The sequence below is a fragment of the Antechinus flavipes genome, chromosome 3 (genome assembly GCF_016432865.1).
Source record: "Antechinus flavipes isolate AdamAnt ecotype Samford, QLD, Australia chromosome 3, AdamAnt_v2, whole genome shotgun sequence".
Taxonomy (NCBI): Eukaryota; Metazoa; Chordata; class Mammalia; order Dasyuromorphia; family Dasyuridae; genus Antechinus; species Antechinus flavipes.
In genome coordinates, this window is record NC_067400.1 from 83,413,184 (window position 1) to 83,428,506 (window position 15,323).

Consider the following 15,323-nt stretch of genomic DNA (forward strand, 5'->3'; position numbering starts at 1 on the left):
TCATTTGAAAGTTAGATGGGAAAGGTCCTGTTATCCTTAGGATCCAACAGCAAAGCAGATGATTATGCATTTCCTTTATTAGCTGTTGCACTAATAAAAATATATGTATTTTAGATGTTGCATCATTGACAATGGCAAGAACTTTGTTGGGAAAAACTTTTTTTTCCCACAGATCTTCAATAACTGAAGAGAAAAAATCTCATATCAGGGAAGCAAACTTTTACATACAATTGTCTATAGTAGATCCTATTTTCAAGATCACACAACTGCTAGAAAAATATGTCAAATACCAGAACCTGATATTTAATGTTTGCTGATTACATATAAGGATGGTATCAAAAATTAGCTCTACCCTATTTAGCCCTAATTCATTTATCAGATGAAACTACATCTCGAATAATAAAAGACTTTTTAGACTATGTGCAAAATCCTTGAGAACACTATACAGGAAGTCTGATTAGATGGGGAACTAGGTAATACCTTATAGAACTTGTTTAAAACAAGGAAACAAACTAATTAGAACCAAGACCTGGATGTCTGACAGTAGGGAAAGTAGTGAGTTGCCCCAGATGAAATCACTTGGAGGGAAAGAGAATGTCTCGACTTCAACCTAGGTCTCTCCACACTCTTTCTTACTCCTTTTGTCCAGAGAAGAATAAGCCTTCTAATATTTTATCAGTGATATCCTAGCATCATCCTCAGAATTTGCAGCAGTGTCTACATTGGGAGCTCTAACAAGAATCCAGCAAAAAAAGCTATACTATACTTAATAGAAAACATCTTGAATATTTAGGCAAAAAGACTTTCCAGAGTTTTGCTGTGAGTTATGAGTTATATTTTTTTTACATATATTCTTCAAACTTTAGTCTAATTCTCTCCTGAACTATATATGTATTTATGGGAAAATATATTATAGATTGTGGGGGTGTTTTTATAGCAACTTTACCAAACTATACCATTGTAAGAAATATCAAAATCTAAAAGCTAATTAAGTATGGCTGATTAACTGATAATCAAATGGCAAGCACAACAGTGGGGGTTTTTTGAATATCATAATTAAAACACCCTGTTCCCCCAATTTTTTCCATTTTAGAGCTATGAGGGGATATAGTAATTATATTCTTGGACCAATTGGCAGTGAGATTGAAAGTGAGAGTTAGGATGGTTGCCTCCAAAACATGCACTTCATTAAAAAAGGAAGAAAGAAAATTTATTTGTAGAGCAAAATGTTGCTTTAAAGTCTCTATTCTAACAAAGAATTTAGTATGCATATATTAAGAGTCATTGAAAGATAACACAGATCATTTTGTTCAGGGCATTCTCCATGACAGTAATGAATGCTTGACTTTCAATGTCACAGAATCTCAGATTTAGAAAGGACCTCAGGGACCATTTAATCCAACTTGCACTGAATAAGAATCTTCATTAAAACATACCCATCAAGTCTCTAGAGTGACTAGATTTCATGGAAAAGGTTCTATTATACCAACGCTAGAAGCCATCAACACCATGTTATCTACAAATGGGACCATTAGAAAAAATTCACCATCTATGGATAATTCCTCTTTTATTTGGACTCTTTTCTGACAAACATATGTCTCCCTTGGGCTTAACCACAAATTTGCCTAACTGCTCTTTTAAGTAAAGGCTAGTCAAATTAATGAGATTATAGATCCTTGAGAGTATTCAAATTGAGGGACACACATACATACACATACAGTGTAAATTTTCATTTATATTTTTATTTGGAGAGATATGTTTATTAAAAGAAATGTCAGACAGCCAAATCGTCTTTTGAACTAGTTTTGCTGGCACAGCATTCTATCTTCCCTTTAAACAAAAGTCAGGAAGTAATACTTGATTATTATATATTTAAATTTGAGGGGTTTCTGACTGTGGTTTCCCCTACAGTTCCTGAATATTTAAAGATCCTATATATCCCAGAATTTTTAGCAAGACTTAATCTAGTTTCATTTCAACTCAACAAACTTTTATTTAAGAGAGATTTCAAGAATTTCAAGAAAGTTCAAGGAAAAAATGGGTGATTAACAACAGAGGATTTTAAGAATTAATTTTTTTTCTAATTTGCAGAGAGAGTTCAAAGAAAGATAAAGTTTTAATATTAGCTTCATCGATATAATGATAGTTTCTATCTATTTATTGGGCTCTGTAACTATGCATTATTTTCATCCAACTTTGTGTTTTGTATGTTATATTGTATTTTAATTTATTTTGTTAAACTTTTCCCAATTACATTTTTTGCTAAGCAGTATTTTTCTTGTTTTAAAATTTTAATAATAGCATTTTATTTTTCAAATATATGCAAAGATAGTCTTCAACATTCATCTTTGCAAAACCTTGTGTTCCATATTTCTCTTCCTCCCTTTCCCCTCTTTAGACAGCAAGCAATTTACTATAGGTTAAACACATGCAATTCTCCTAAACATATTTCTATATTCCTCATGCAAGAAAAAATCAGATCAAAAGAGGGGGAAAAAGCCACAAGAAAGAGAAAAAAATAAGCAAATAAATGCCACCACCATTAAAAAAAAAGGTGAAAATACTATACTTTGATCCACATTAAGTCTACATAGTCTCTCTCTGGATGTAGATGGTACTTTCTATCACAAATCTATTGGAATTGCCTTGAATCACCTCATTGTTGAAAGGAGTCAAGCCCATTACAATAGATCATAAGATAATCTTGCTATTTGAACTGTTCTCTTCTTGTTACTTCTTGTTATAATATTCTCTTGGTTCCACTCACTTCTCTTAGCATCAGTTTATGTAAGTTTTTCAGGTCCTTCTGAAATCAGCCTGTTCATCATGTCTTAAAGAACAATAGTATTCCATTACATTCATATACCATAACTTATTTAGCCATTCTCTAACTGATGAGCATCAGTTTCTAGTTTCTTGCCACTATATAAAGGACTGCTATAAACATTTTTCCACATGTGGATCATTTTTTTCTTTTTTGTGATCTCTTTGGATACAGACCCAATAGAGACTCTGATGGATCAAAGAGTATGCACAGTTTTTGTAGTCCTTTAGGCATAGTTCCAAATTTCTCTCCAGAATTGTTGGATCAGTTCACAACTCCACCAACAATGCATTAGTGTTCCAGTTTTCCCACATCCCTTCCAACAATTTATCATTATCTTTTCCTGTCCTCTTGGTCAATCTGAGAGGTATGAAATAGTAGCTCAGAGTTGTCTCAATTTGCATTTCTCTAATCAATAGTGATTTAGAACATTTTATATGACTAGAAATTATTTTAATTTCTTCATCTGAAAACCGTCTATTCATATCCTTTGACCATTTATCAATTGGAGGATAGCTTGTATTCTTACAAATGAGTCAATTCTCTATATATTCTAGAAACTAGGTCTTTATCAGAAACATTGGATGTAAAAATTTTTCCCAGCTTTCTGATTCTCTTCTAATCTTGGCTGCATTGGATTTGTTTGTGCAAAAACCTTTTTTTAATTTAATAAAATAAAAATTATTCATTTTGTATTACATAATATTCTCTAGTCCTTCTTTGACTATAAATTTCTCTCTTCTCCATAGGTTTGAGAGATAGGCTATCCCTTGTTCTCCTAATTTGCTTTTAGTATCACCTTTTATATCCAAATGAAGAACTCATTTTGACTTTATCTTGGTATAGAGTGTTAGATGCTGGTCAGTGCCTAGTTTCTGTCATTCTATTTCCCAGTTTTTTTTTTTTTTTTTTTTAGCAATTTTTCTCAAATAGTGAGTTCTTATCATAGAATTTGGAGTTTGGGGGCTTATCTACTAGATTACTGTAGTCATTGACTATTGTGTCTTGTGAACCTAACCTATTCCATTAATCTGCTACTCTATTTCTTAACCAGTGGTAAATGGTTTTGATGACCACCTCTTTATAATATAGTTTTAGGTCTGGTACAGGTAAGCCACTTTTGTTTGCATTTTTTCATCAATTTCCCTGAAATTCTTGACCTTTTATTCTTCCAGATGAATTTTATTTTTTTTCTAGCTCTATAAAGTAATATCTTGGCAGTGTAATTGGTATAATATTGAATAAGTAGATTAATTTAGGTAGAATTATCATTTTTATTATATTAGTTTGGCCTATCTATGAGCACTTGCTATTCTTCCAGTTCTTTAGATATAACTTTATTTGTATGGAAAATGTTTTGTAATTGTGTACATCTAATTCCTCAGTTTGTTTTGACAGGTAGACTCCCAAATGTTTTATATTATCTACAGTATTTTAAATGGGATTTATCTTTCTATCTCTTGTTGCTGGACTTTGTTGATAACAAAATATTTAACTTTTACAAAATGTTAAACATGGATGACAGCTACATATCTATCTAATATCCTGAAATACTGAGATCTTCAAGGTTTTTTCCCCCCATAGGATTAAAAGAATCCCATCTTCTTACTATCAGAGATCTTATTAGACCATTACAATAGATAATCTTGTTTGTGAGAAGTTTTAATCGATATTCTATCTAGATTATAATTGATATAATTTGTGAATTGATTAGGATATGAAACCATTATTAAAGTTTATTGCTTATTTCTAACTAAATTTTAAAAAGTGCAATGCTATAAAAATGGTTAAGACCTTATTGTCAGAAGCATATCATAAAAAGTATTTTCTGAACTTGTTTCCTATTCTTTACTTGTCAAATACTGTCACAAGACTCCATCACTCCTGAGCTCACAGTTTCCAATAAACAGAAAATTATTTCCAACGGGCTAACATGCTGTTTACCTTCCAGAAAAATTGCACTTTCCAATCTGACATTTGATCAAGGGGTATCCCGCTGCTGTCATCAGGAAGGAGTGTTTAAACACAGAGATGGGAGTTTAAACATTTTCTCATTATCACAGAATAAGAGGGGGAAAAAAACCCACAAATAAATAAATAAAATAAATAAGTAAAAATGGTATTCTGACTTTCTTACCCCCTGCTGGGAGAATAATGAAGCTGTGTCACATGACCAGAAAAAAAGCGCTTTTATCTTTGGCCCCAATATCATCACTCAAGTGACACCTGTCACATGACCCAAGTCAGGTCTTTCATCTACTTTCTCCAGCTACCTTTTTTGGTTATAAATTTTATAAAGGTGTGCTGCCCACTACTGCTACTGCTGGTGTTGTGTCTGGTTTTTATTCAATCTTTCTGATTTTCCTGGAATATAGCAAATGGACAGCTACATGGCTTCTTGCTTAAAACTAAGAAATCCCAAACCTGGGTTTGTTTGCTTTTTTAAAGACCAAAAAAGGCATTAATAATCAATGCAATTATTACATCTCATATGCAAGTTATAAAAATGGAACTGGATAGGAAAAGAGAGGTATTTGATCTTTTAAAAATTTATATCTGTTACCTTTAGTTCTATTTGTTATGAAGTAAGAGGCAAAGGATTTTGCTCTCTGTGCTGCTAATCTATCTAAGTTCCACCAAACTGGTGCAAGATACTTGCTATAGTCTTGGGGAAAATGAGTGATAGTAAAGAGAATTGTTCCTTAACCGCAACACTCTTCTCTGTCTCCTTCTGTCTCAACCTTGAAGAACAGAATAAAAATTCCTGAAGGGCCGGGATTATTTTTTGGCCCTTGAATCCCCAATCACCACTGCAATGCTTTGAATATAATAGGCAATTAAAAAATTTTAATTTAATTTTTAAATGTTTATTTAATCTGGGGTTCATCTCTTAGCTAGATGAAGCTAGCTAACTTTTTTTTAGAAGAAAAAACTCTCTTCTCCTAAGCCCCAATAGTTCTCTGATCCTCAGGTTGGCCAATGAAGCATCATTCTTGGAGTTTATTACAGAGTCAGGTACATAGTAGGTGCTTAATAAATATACAATGGTTGATTGAGTCTCATGAGAATCTTATGCCTTGATTTGAGTCCTGGATTATGTCAATTGAAATGAATCATTCCTTACTCCATCTAGCTATATTCTCTTTATTCCTCTCCCTCCTCTTCTATCTCTTCCAGGAGAATGGTTTTTTCCCTAGTATAACTTTTCCTCAACTTCTTTGCAGCTTTTTATGCAGCTGACTGTCCTTTCCACTTGGAAACTTCTCTGGATGTTCTGACTCTCTAAATCCTCTTCTCTGTTCTTCTTCCTATTGCCTAAATGTGGGTGTTCTTTAAGTTTCATCTTAAGACTTTCTACTTTTGCATTCTTCTTCAGTGCTCTCATTTGTTCCTATGGCTTCAATGATCACCTCTGGGGGGATGACTCCTAAGACTATTTCTCCAATCTATCTCTTGTTGCTGGACTTTGTTGGTAACAAAATATTTAACTTTTACAAAATGTTAAACATGGCTGAGAGCTACATTTCTATCTACTGTCCTGGTCCATTGAGGTCTTCAATTTTTTTTTTTCCCCTTGGTCCTTGAATTCCCCATCTCCTTTTTTTTTTTTTTTTTTACCCTGGCATTGAATCATTCACTAAAACATGTTGATTTTGGCTCCCTCTTGGGATCTGAGGACCATTCAGTGTTGATCTATGATCTGGATTTTCTTAGGAAAGGCAATGATAGTCTCTTATCAGTTCTGTTAGTAGACGTCACTGTTGCAACAAAGGGATCCATCAGCAGAACACATTAAATCTACACCACCAAGAAAGGGCAAACATTACTGGGGACTACAAGTTAACCCACTCTAGTATGATGACTTGGGGACAAAGAACTGGGATATAAGGAAAAAATATGAATGAGGCTAGAGATGAAGATGGAAAAAATAAAACTATCTGAAGTTGTTAGATACTAAAATTGACAAAAGCAGTAAAAAAAAAAATTAACATGCTGCATTTATGTTCCTTTTGAAAATGGTTTGAATGTGACCCTGAATTCTTTGGTACCATTTATTCCTAACCAAAAGAATTACTTATGGAACAGGTATTGCCCAGGAGTGGATTCTATGTAGACAATAGCAAAATCCATAGGAATAGCCAATATTAAGAAGAGAGCCCTTCTTTTGCAACTCTAAAGGAGGAATTAGATTAAAATATTAAACAATATTGGCAAAAAAAACTTCAACAATACTGGCAGATGTCAGAAGACAGGACAGCAGGCTCTTACAAAGTCAGAGGATTCATTTTCTAAGGCTCCTCAAAGAAACCTAAGGTATCAAATCCAAAGATACATATTCACTATCAATAGTTAAATTTTCTCTCCAGCTTAAAGTACAAGAAAATCTAAAGGCGTTATGTTCTGGTTTGGTTTTCTTTGCTGCATATCACTGTATTAATCTTGATGCTACTTTTTCGAAATGAAAAGGAATGAAGATCTGAATGACTTTTATGAATCTCTTATGTACTTTTATAAAGTTTTTTGGAAAACCTAATTAATAAATAAAGGGGAAATGGAAGAACATAATAACTTTTTGTCACATCAAAATTCAAAGAGAATACATTTGTTTTATATAAATTAGTTGTCAATTCTCATTTAAAAAAATCCATTTTAATGCAATAAAGTTTATCCCAATTGAGATTTTATCATAATTTTTGGTTTTCCCTTTGGGTCTCTTGGTAAACAACATTTTAGGAAATGTGAAATTTTCTATTAAATCATAGAATGTTAGGCTCCTAGCCCAACCTCTCAATGAGGGCAGAGATTTCATCATAATTCAAAGTTTTAGTCTTCCTTCTAAGTCTCTTGATAAGCAATATTTTAGAAAATGTGAAACTTTCCACTAAATCCTAGAATGTAAGGTTCTTACCCCAACTTCCCAATCAGGGAAGAGATTGCCTCTCTGCCATCCCTGGTAATTGGTCGTCTAGGTTCTGTTTGAATAAGAACCTTTAAAAAAGCATCCTATTCATTTTTAGACAAGTCTTTTTTTAGAAGCAACATGAGAGAAAACATGGTATGATAACCAAGAAGACAGGCTTAAGTCCTGCCTGTGATGCATTTTTAGTTATGTAAGAGTAGGGGAGTCACTTGACTTCTCAATGTTCCAGGAAACTCTACTAGTTACATATGAGTTGCTAGCCTACATCCATGGGGGGAGTTGCCTGACTTGGGATCACAAATCTACCCTCCTCCTCTCTCCATGAAACATTCTTCCTTCTTTAAATTGAGCTAAAAATCTGCCTTCTTGGCTTATTTACTATTTAGTCCTAGTTCTGCTCCCCTGGAGCTACACAGAATAAATCTAATCCTTTCCCATATGACTTTCAAAGATTTGAACAGAGCTACTACATTCCTTCTAAGTCTTCCTTTATCCAGGCTAAACATTCCCAGTTCCTTCAGAAAGTTTTCATATGACATGGTTTCCTAACTTTTCAAAATTCTATTTACTCTCTGGGTTGTCAATGTCCTTTAAAAAATGTCCCACACACATACACACACAATGAACATGATGCATCAGACGTAGTCCAATCATTACAGTAAAAGTGGAACCATTATTTCCTTCAACTTTTTAGACTTGTTGTCTTGCAAGTCTAAAATGGAGAAAACTCAGCTTAACAATAATTCCTGATAAAAAGATTTAGAGTTTTTGTTGACTACAAGCCCAGCATGGTCAATTTGATAATAAGAGCACTCAAAATGCTAATGTACTCAGGCTGCATGGCTAGAAGTCTATATTATTTAGACTGAGGGAAATAATAGTTCCACTTATACTATAATGATTGGATACATCTGATGTATCATGTTCATTGTGTGTGTGTGTGTGTGTGTGTGTGTGTGTGTGTGTGTGTGTGAAGACATTTTCCAACAACTTGTTATTGTTGTTGTTTTGAATTCAATTATAGGAGTTTATACTTTTTTCAATTTTATACTGCTAATTTTTGCCTATTGTTCATACTATTGGAATCTTAGTGAATTTCAATTCTGTCATATGTCATATTAGAAAATCTTCCCAACTTTGTGTTAACTAAAATTTTTATAAGAATGTTTTGCAGGTGTTTTTCTAATATGTTGATAAAAATGAACACCACAGGGCCAAAGATAGAGTCTTCAGTATGTCATTAGCTATTTCTTTCCAATACAACATAATTCATTTAATCAGATAACCAATCTATTTAACTATGTATTTACTATTTAACAAACTTAGTGAGGAAACATTTATTAAGCACCTACTCTGTGCCAAGATTTAATAATTTCTTCTTATAAACAAGATAGACTGAATACCATGGAAGACTTTGTCAAATAGCTTCCTAAAATCTAGATCCACTATATATTTAGGATACCCTCCTTAGTTCTGATATTCTGTTTAGCTCAGCCTCTTTCTCTTATTGAAAAATTGAATTCTTCAAAGTATCTATGTATTCTTTTCCTCTCATCACCTTCTACTTCCCTGATGTCATGGTCCTCTTCAAGAATGCAGAACAAACAACAACAACCACCTTGTACTTTCTATGGACAATTACTCAGTTTTTATTCTTTTAAAACTAGTTTTACTTTGTTTTTCTAAGGACATGTTGAATTCTCTGGCTTCCTGGACATTACATTTCCTGTGAGTAAAGAGCACTGTCTCTGCAAATCAAAGTATCTGGGTTCAAATCTCATCTCAGATAAAAAACTGAGTGCTTAGGCTAATCACTTAAATTCCCTAAGTCTCCACTGAAAGGGACTGGACTAGATGGTATCTAGCATCTAGATCTATAAACTCTTGATTCAGCCAAATGTATGGAGAATACCAGCAATAATGGAATGGAAGTTTGCCTAAGTTCTTCCAAAAGCCAATGTTTAAAATGGTATTGAAATGTTAACTGAGAATTCTCATTTCATTTTTTTTATAGCTTAGTAATTTATGGTAGAAATTAGCTTTTGTTATTTCTTTGAAATGCATTTTTCCCTCACTACTAGGTCTATATCAGAAAAAGATCAAAGGAAAAGGACTTATACAAACAAAAATACTTGTAGTAGCTCTTTTTGTGGTGGCAAAAAATTAGAACTTGAGGGTATACTCATGATTTGGAGAATGAACAAGTTGTGGCATATAATTGTGATGGAGTATTATTGTGCTATAAGAAATAATGAGGGGGTGATTTAAGAAAAACTCGGTAAGTTTAGGTGTAAATACATAGAAAAATCAAGGGGATTTCTGCTACTGGCTGCTTGTTTACCACTTAATAATTCCATATGAACTGATACAAAATGAAGTGAGAAAAACTGGGAGATGAATATACACAGTAAAAGCTATGTGTAATGATAATCAATTGGGAAAGACTTGACTACCCTGATCAATACAATGATTCAAGATAGTTACCAAAGGATTTCTAATGAAAAATGCTATCTACCTCCAGATGTGCAGTTGTCTCATTTTATTTTTCTTGCTTTTAAAAAAATATGGCTAATATGGAAATATGTTTTGCGTGATTTCACATATATAATTAATATCATATTGTTTGCCTTTTCAGTAGGTGGGGGAGGGGATATGAGAGAGTCTGAGACTTTGGAACTCAAAATTTAAAAAGAAAAGAATCTTTTAAATAAATAAATAATATTTTTTAAAAAGATATGTACTTCTGATTATATAATGCTTTTCACTATCAAAATTAGAACTTGGGTTCTCCATCTCTCTTGCTTCTCTTCTCTCATCTCACAGTCATTTAGGATTCAGAACAAGAAAGTGGTTTGAAATTCAATTCAAACCAGAAGGTCCACAATGCAAGTCCCAAATGGAATTGGGGTTAGGGGTGGGGGTGGCAGACGAAGGGGGAGGGATATAACCAGTATTCCAATAATCCTGTTAGTGATGGTAGAAGCACCCTCTAGGAACTTATAACAAATAGTCTTAAGCAATTCCTTTTGTTGACAACTTTATCCAAGAAATCATCTTCCCTGGAGACTTCACTAAACTTTAGATTAATCCTCTCCTTGCCACAGGAGCTTTTGTCAAGGGAGATTGTAGGCAGGCTCCAGGAGTGACAGGACCAGCTCAGTCTCTACATTCTTTCAATTGTCAGTCCCCCATCTGTCCTGTTGGGAAATCGATCTTCTGGTCCAGGAATCTCTCTATTAGATGATAAAATGGAGGGATTATTCAGAAGGCCCAGTTCTCAGACTATCCTAATCCGTGTTGATCACTGAACCAATCAGAAACTGAAAAATCCTTTGGAATTATTAAGTGATAAACAAACAGCCAGTAGCAGTAATCCCCTTGATTTCTTTATGTATTTCCAACTAAAAATCTGAGCACTTTCTGCACTGTTGGTTTACTTATGAGAGGGGATATTTAAAATATGCCCTACGTAAATCTAGGGACAAGAGTAGAGGCAACCTATCAAATAAGGCTGAAATCTGAGGAAAGAACACAAGTTAGGTTAAATAATAAATGAATGAACAAACGCAAAACGATCATTTAGAATAGGGACACTAAGAAAAGCAGCGAGGCTAAGACTCCATTCAGCAGAACTGAGAAGAGAGATAATGAGTTATCATCGAGAACCTCTTTTCCCACAGTCTTCAGACTATTGTGGTATACTTGGGCTGCAGATAAGACAATACAAACAAAAAAGAAGCATGGGGAAGAGGAATCACTAGAAACACAAACTCTTCCTATAAGCTTAAGCATTGCTGGTTAGTAGACAACTACAAAGATAGGGTTGAAAAGTTTCACTTATCCCAAACTCACTTCCATTTATGAAAATAGAAATAAGAAATTTCTCTGTTCTACCTGTCCACCATACTTGGACCAAAGTCCCTCTTGAACTCTGCTTGTAAAATCCTATCTCCTTTCAGAACTCAGCTCAGGTGCCATCTTGTACAAGGTGTCTTTCCTGTCCCTCCCAGCTGCTGGTGCCCTACCTTCAAAACACCGGTTTCTCATTTTCTACATGTAGGGCTATTGCCTCCCTTATTACATTTTATAATGTAAGTGTGCTGAAGACAGCAGTTGTTTCGGTTCTGGTTTTATGTTACAGTGCTTGGTATATGTTGTTGTTCAGTCATTTCAGTCTCATCTGGCTCTTTGTGACTCCATTTGAGGTTTTCTTGGCAAAGATGCTAGAATGGTTTTCTAGTTCCTTCTAGTTCCTTCTCCACTTCAGAAACTGCAGCATACAGGGTGAAATGACTTGCCAGGGACACACAGCTAGAATTCAAGAAGATAAGTCTTCCTGACGCCAGGCTCAACACTATCCACTGTCACCTACCTGTCCATAGGTAACAGGCACTTAATAAATCCCTGTTGATTAATGCATTGGACATAATAGACTGCAACTCTCAAAACAGGTTAAAATCTGTTCTCAGATGTTGTAATCAAAATTTTAGCATACATTTAACTTTTTAAAAAAACTGGTATTTTCCACTTAGAATAAACCATCCTTGGATATGAACAATTTTCAGATGAAGAAATTAAAGTCACGCCTAATCATACTAAAAATGCTCTCAATCACTATTGATTAGAGAAATGCAGGAAAAAATAATGATAAATGTTGGGGGGATGGAAAAACTAGGACACTAATACATTGTTGGTGGAGCTGTGAACTGATCCAATCATTCTGGAGAACAATTTGGAACTATGCCCAACAGACTATAAAATCTGTGGCTCCTTTTTGATCCCAGCTCTACTGGGTCTGTATCCCAAAGAGATCACAAAAAAGGGAAAAAGGATCCACATGTGCAAAAATGTTTATAGCAGGCCTTTTTGTAGTTGTAAGAAACTGGAAGCTAAGTAGATGCCCATCAGTTGGGGAATGATTGAATAAATTATGGTATTTGAATGTTATGGAATTTATTGTTCTATAAGAAAAAATCAGCGAGATGAATTTAGAAAGCCCTGGAGATACTTATATGAACTGATGCTAAGTAAAGTGAGCAGAACCAAGAGAACTTTGTACATAGCAACAATAATATTATGTGATGATCAACTATGATGGACTTGGCTTTTTTCAACAATGAAGTGATTCAGCCCAGTTCCAATAGACTTGTGATGGAGAGAGCCATCTGTACCCAGAAAGAGGACTAATGGGGACTGAATGTGGATCCACAACATCATATTTTCACCTTTTGTTGTTGTTTACTTGTTTTTTTTTCTTATTTTTTCCTTTTTGATCTGATTATTTCTGGGTACAGCATGATAAATGTGAAATATGTTTAGAAGAATTGCATATGTTTAACCTATATTGGATTACTTGTGGCCTTGGGGAGGGGGTAGAGGAAAGGAGGGAGAAAATTTGAAACACAAAGTTTTGCAAGAGTAAATGTTGAAAACTATCTTTGCATATATTTTGGAAATAAAAAAAACTATTATTAAATTTTTTTTTAGGAATTCCAAGCCAAAAAAAAAAAAAAAGAATAACTATCTTTAGTAGACTTAGAAGACCAGAATTCAAATTCTGCCTCAATTGTATTATTTAACTTCCTTTTCTTCTCTGGAAAATGGAGGTGGATTAGATGGTATTTGACAAACTAATTCTATTATCCAATGACCAAAAAATTTTTTGTAGGTGCCAATGAGAATATTGGGAGCAATTCAGCTTCATTTAGCTTACAGGGTTCAACTTCATTCACTATTTTCTTTTCCTTCTCTATTTTTTAATATTATTACTTAAATTCCTGGACAAATAGATTATACATATTTATTGTTCCTTCTTCAATTTTATAAATCTTGGGTATTAAAAACAGAGTCATTTGCAGTTAGGGAAAAGAACACCATTCCTAAAAAGCTGTAACTTTGGGCAAAAAAACTTTCTCCAGGGCCTCAGTTTCCACATCTGTAAATTAAGGATGATTGCTCCCCTCCTCACTATTCCCTAGAGTTGTGACAATCAAATGAAATGAGGCTTTAAGCCTATACAAAGATATTTATTATTCATGATAATGGTTCATCTCCAGGGCTTTTTATAGCTAGATGCCCGGATATTGAAAAGTACTCGCAGTGTACAATTTCTTTCAAGCAATTTTCTGAAGGATGATTTTCACAAGCTTCTTGGGATGCAGTTGAATTTGCCATTTGATAACACAGGACCACCTCAGCAATACAGGTAGCATGAAATGGCATCATTCTAGGAAGACAGCATCCTCAGAGACACATAGTCAAGATGGTCTCAGACTGGTAATAACAATGGCAATAACAATATTATTTCTATTCTGCCTGGATATTAATACTCAGTAATAACATGGAGCTAATCCAGACACTTATTCTGCCTCTCTATGGTCCTCTGAGGTTTAATAGGAGATATCTCAGCTTATGGATAATGATCTTTTGTTTAGTGTATCAGTGAAGGATAATATAACAAGCTTGTGGTCATGACAGCTTTTGAAACAATTAAATCTCCCCTACACCCCAAACAGTACAATAATCTCATGCTTTCCCTAAGACCCAACATCAGCTTAGGAAACAAATTATGAAGGATAGCAAGGGAAAGATCCAGCATTAGAAATATTTAATAAGAGACAGGTGCAACTAAAATCAGAGCTTCAGGGCTAAGGGAGGTAAACTCATGGGCCATTTAGGAATTGAACATCTTTCTCAAGATGTTCTCTCAAGCATGGAAATAATTCTTTATTCAGATCACTCAAGAATTAGTTTGGGTACAAAGATTCAGAAGTCATATTTGATTAACCTGGTAAACTGCCAAAGATGGCTGCCCTAAGAGATAGGGTTCTTAAAATGTCAGCTTAATAGGTAAAATGTATGGTGAAATTGAATGAGTCCAGGATAGAAGAACCAGTTTAACCCTTTTTTTTGGAATAGCATCCTGTTGTGTTCAAGCAAATAGGTATTTATTAAGTTCTTAATTACTACTGTGGTAGCAGTGGGAGGCCCATGGCAAAAGTGAAGCATCCCTGTCTTCAAAGAACTTATATTCTTTTTTTAAGTAATCATTGTTTTTTATATTAAATCCAATATATGCATACATATTTATTCAATTATCTTGTCACACAAGAAAAATCAAATCAAACCAGAGAAAAAAGAGAAGCAAAATGAAATGCATGCAAACAACAACAAAGAGTGAAAATACTATGTTGTGGTCCACACTCAGTTCCCACAGTCCTCTCTCTGGGTGTAGATTCCTCTCTTCACCACTGAACAATTGCAACTGGTTTGAATCATCTCACTGTTGAGAGGTGCCTCGCCCATCAGAATTGATCACTGCATAATCTTGTTATTGTACGTACAATGATCTCCTGGTTCTGCTCATTTCACTCAGCATCAGTTCATGTAAGAATCTCCAGGCCTCTCTGAAATCAGCCTGTGGGTCATTTCTTACAGAACAATAATATTCTATAATATTCATATACCACAATTTATTCAGCCATTTTCCAATTGATGGGAGAGATTATATTTTAATAAAGGAGACATTCTAACTAACACATAAACAAGTAGGTATATACAAAATATCATTTCGATGGT

General features: G+C 34.1%; 1 protein-coding gene across 1 annotated transcript in view; it reads right to left on the minus strand.

Annotated features, from left to right (window-relative positions):
- CDK15 (cyclin dependent kinase 15) overlaps positions 1–15,323 on the minus strand; it is a 136,347-nt gene that overhangs the window by 20,902 nt on the left and 100,122 nt on the right. The window lies entirely within an intron of this gene.